This window comes from Macrobrachium nipponense, chromosome 5, assembly GCF_015104395.2.
Source record: "Macrobrachium nipponense isolate FS-2020 chromosome 5, ASM1510439v2, whole genome shotgun sequence".
In the NCBI taxonomy this organism is placed as follows: Eukaryota; Metazoa; Arthropoda; class Malacostraca; order Decapoda; family Palaemonidae; genus Macrobrachium; species Macrobrachium nipponense.
Window position 1 is genome coordinate 140,945,114 of NC_061107.1, and position 4,599 is coordinate 140,949,712.

The following is a 4,599-nucleotide window of genomic DNA, read 5'->3' on the forward strand; positions in this document are numbered from 1 at the left end:
CTATTACTGAAGTCTAGAGTGATTTTAGAATTTTAGTGGAAAATAATTATTTCCAGAATAAAAGAGTAATATGAATAAAACTCGGCATTATTTAATAATAATAATAATAATAATAATAATAATAATAATAATAATACGGAGATTACTTGGCTCTATTATAGAAGCAAATGATCAGAAGGTTACGAATAAGAAAGTGTCCACATGTTTTATTAAACCTTTAATAAAACACATGGACACTTTCTTATTCTTTAAATAACCTTAAAAACATCAAAAAATACTTATTCTCAACTCAACGAATGAAAGTAGTGCATTAGTTTTCTACGTTTTCCTGGGAAAGTGTTAACAAACTGTGTTTTCTTTTTCTTGAAGAATCTCTTATGGAAAGAATGAAGGACATAATGATGAATTTTCATTGACTTTTCCGGAAAGTACTTTATTAAACCCCGCCATCCATAATTTCCAACGTGCGGACACAACAGGACACCTCTTTTTAAGAACCAAAAGGCCGAAAAGAAATTCGCAGACTTCCTCACAATTTGATTATAAGGGAAAATTGTCGAGAAGAGAGAACAGTGATGAGGATGATGATGAAGATATATGTCTCGACCACCAGCAAGTTACAAGTGGATTAACTTCTGACTGTAGATCCTACGCGTTTGGTGTTGGTCTAAGGGTGAGTACCTTCTCTTTATGTGTTATTCCTATACAGAAATATTGAGCCTAATGAAAATGTAGGGTTATTTTTTTGACATGGAATTGAGTCACATATCACAGAGAGTTGGAACAAGAAGTAGTTCAAACAATCGATAAATACAGTATGATAGATATTTTGAATAAAGTACTGTAAGTAGAATGGCATTGGCTAGCAGCAGATCGAGACAAAACATACAAGCATTTCCAAATCTTTAAAATCTTGTCTTTTATTACAGCACTATTATTTCGCACAAACAGAGACACACAAGCATAGTGCATAAAAATAAAATAAATAAAGACCGCTTTTTCCACTCGCTACTCTGAGAAGTATATTTACAGCTAAATTTACTGGATAAAGAACTAATAAATGACGTAGAAGTGAATTAAAGCATACTAAATAACACTTAAATTTTGCTTGCTCCCCAATAGAACGAGTGTGGCCACAAGAAAGGCGACTTCATTTGGGATCGCGAGAGGAAGAAAGACACTAGACGCACTTCAAAACAGGTACTACCCACGAGACAGGTGTACAACCTGGCAGCGAGCAAAGGAACCAACAGTGGTCTGTAAGAAAGCAATCGTGGAGAATTGACGTATAAGCACTCATTTCAATTTATTCATTTATTTATTGACCCCTTTCTGTTTGCCTCCTCTGTGCGCAACCCCTAACAAGTTAGATTGGATTCTTCCAGCAGAGACTATAACGTTATATAATTCTATATGGGAACATTATCCATCTTCAGGGTTTCTCATAAATAATTCGAGGTCGCCGTAATCTAGCTTAGTTGATCCGTAAAAGCCAGAAGATTACAAATTTATTAGTTGATAAGTTGATGAAAACAATGTCTCTAATTAAAAACTGCTCTAAAACAGATATCATAAACCTAATGGTTTATGATATCTGTTGTAGGTATTTCAATAATTATGTTACAAGAGGTCTTCCATGAGTTTTAAGGTGTTTTTAGTTTTGTAAATTCTCCGTAATATTCGTTGAAGGTGATTTTCAGGTTGGTTATTGCTTCACTCGTTCGTAGCATTAACCACTAGATAAAATCAGCCAAAATAATACTCCATTAGATCTCAAGTATGCGGTTTATCTCATTTTTTATTCGTATTTATTAGTTAACTCATTTACGCCTTTTAATTGGCCCTTCAGTAAAGAATCTTCATTCTTCCTACCTGAGTGTCTATTTATGTGCCATAATGACATTCTCATTTCGCTGAAACGCCCTTAGAGAATTCTAACCATTCTCTCGGTCTTGTTCCCTTTTGGGCAAAAAGCTTCTTTGACCTGATGAATGTCTTCATCGAAGTAGATCTGGGTCTTCCAACTCATCTGGTGCCCATGGGAGCCCCCAGTTGACTATTGCATCTCATTTTCACTCCGGTTGGAACAAATTACTTCTCCAGGCTTCGTCCGTCTTCCATTTAGCATCTTCTCGTCTACGCACATCCGGAGCTTCCGAAGGTCTCCTTACAGTATTCTTTCTCTCTCGATCCTACCACTTGACTCTTAAGTATTTCACTATATTTCACCTGAGAGAGAACCTGCACCCGATATCATTGTTACTGAATGCTCGAGACTATCTCTAATCCTTTTCCCAACTAGTATTATTTCACCCTTTTGTCCATGTTATACTGTTAATCAAATAACCTTTGTGAATCTTGTGGTATTTTGATGAGGAAAAAAGCATCATATGTGTATTTCGAAGTCTCTCTGTATTAGTACCCAAATCTAAACCCTCTCTTCCAATACCAACCACTCTTTCATTATGATTGTTCAAACCAACATAAAAATATATATCGAATTATTCATCCTATAATATAGAAATAAAACTGTGTGCTTGTAAATTCTGTACTACTACGTTAATTTCATTAAGTAATTTGTATGGCTTTAAATAGCGTTAATGTTGCGGGGCAGGGGGGGGGGGGGAGATAATCTTAAGATTAGCTTAGTTCCATGAATTATTTTCAACAAACGAGCTTTCCAACCACCTAAGGTAACCCAATTCTCCATGGAGCATCTTAGAAAGGAATCGTGCCAAAAAGGTGAAAGTAGCCCGAGCAAATCTCTGTAAAAAACTGGTTCATTCTGCCTTTGTATCCCCTTTGAACTTGGTAGGAATGATGGACTTTTTCACTTTCATGTAATAAATAAAATTAAAAAGAATAAATTTTACACGTGTTTATTGCAAATCCACTCCATCTGAAGTGCCTTAATGCCACAAACGCAATTACTCAACATACAAAAGTAACGTAGCCATATACGTATTTCCTTCAATGAGTAAATAAAGTTAACAGAAGCTGACTTTTTAATCTAAATAGTATACACAAGACAAGAAAAAGCGCTTATTAACAGTTAGTCCAACTTCTTGGTAATTACATTGTCCCAATGAGCTAGAGTGAGCTGAATGTTAAACGAACTTTGTGGCGTAATATTTGTGAAAACAGATACTACTTGCCTTGCACACACACATACATATATATATATAATATATATATATATATAGATATAGATATATATATATATATATATATATAGTATGTATGTATGTATGATGTATGTATATATATATATATATATATATATATATATATATATATATATATATATATATATGTGTGTGTGTGTGTTTGTGTGTTTGGATGTGTGTGTAAGTGTAATGGTAAACTGACATAGCAGCCACATTAGAAAACTTTAATCTACAAACAACTTCTTCCCCAGTACGCCTCCAGGATATTATTGAATGTTCGCATGAGTTATATGCGCATCGGGAAGCCATTTTGAATATGATGTATACCTTGTACTACACCATCATTGGTATACCAGGTACATTTAAAGTTTTGAAAGATCATGATCGATCACATTTACAAATGCATACATATGCTATTATCACTGTTCTCTGTGAACTTACAGCACACTGAACTTGACGTTTGTACCCAATTCACGCCATTGTCTTTATGAAATAGAGGATTTGTATTAGTTTATTTACTATGATAGACGTTATATTCAGCTTAATTTAATAAGGTAAGAGCACTTTATTCTTTTTTCCACCAGTCGTGTAGCCAAATCGTAAATTAGTAACGGTATGCGAAACAAACAAAGCATTATTGTACAACCTATCGCAAGATTTCGAAATCAACGAGCGAAATTTAGATTTGTTGTGTAAACAATCAACACCACAATGTTTTAGTTGTCGAATCATTAATGTAAACATTGCGCACATCAGCATATTGATTAAGCCTTCTACTGTTAAAGATATATTGATAACAAAGCCTGTTCTTGTAAAACGTTCTGTGGTTAATTTTAGAATTTTTTTTTTAATTATATATATGGCATACTTGTTTGCAAAATGAAAGATTTTGTAACTCTAAGTCAATTCGTAGTTTGTCCCGAAAAATCTGGATCCGTTTTTTCCCGACAATCTTTCGCAACGCTCATGATTTGCAAACAGAAGTGGTTCTCCTTGCCGTCGAGATTGGTTGTATAAACTGTCTTACGTAAATTAATGGAACTCTCATTCTTGTAAATCAGGCTATAACTTTGATGAATTAACCAATTTAGAGATTCTGAGTGAAATACGAAGTGACAACGAGGCTTGCAGTGCGTTGCCATCCATGATTTGACTTAATTGATTTTCAGTCAAAGTGTAGTCAGATACAATTATTACTCTTTGAGGATGATGTCGAGGAATTTGAAAGCGGTTTTTGGTAAGAATTTTTACATTTTCTTTGTGCGCATTGTTGGGAACTAGCGGTCCATTGTTTCAGAGTTGATTTCATAAGTAAGTTGCCAGATGACGCAAGTCCGCATTTCAGTTCATGTGTTTGTTAAATTTAAATAATTTAGTTTTAAAATAAAGGTGTAAAACCCCACCCTGATCTTGTTGGACCTTCGCTTAGATG

The 4,599-nt window shown here is 34.3% G+C and overlaps 1 long non-coding RNA gene across 1 annotated transcript; it reads left to right on the forward strand.

Moving 5' to 3' along the window:
- Positions 1-286: 286 nt before the first annotated feature.
- On the forward strand, positions 287-2,870 carry LOC135215673 (uncharacterized). Its single transcript, XR_010314754.1, has 2 exons — positions 287-673; positions 1,123-2,870. It is a non-coding gene; the product is annotated as an uncharacterized LOC135215673 (long non-coding RNA).
- The last annotated feature ends 1,729 nt before the right edge of the window (positions 2,871-4,599 follow it).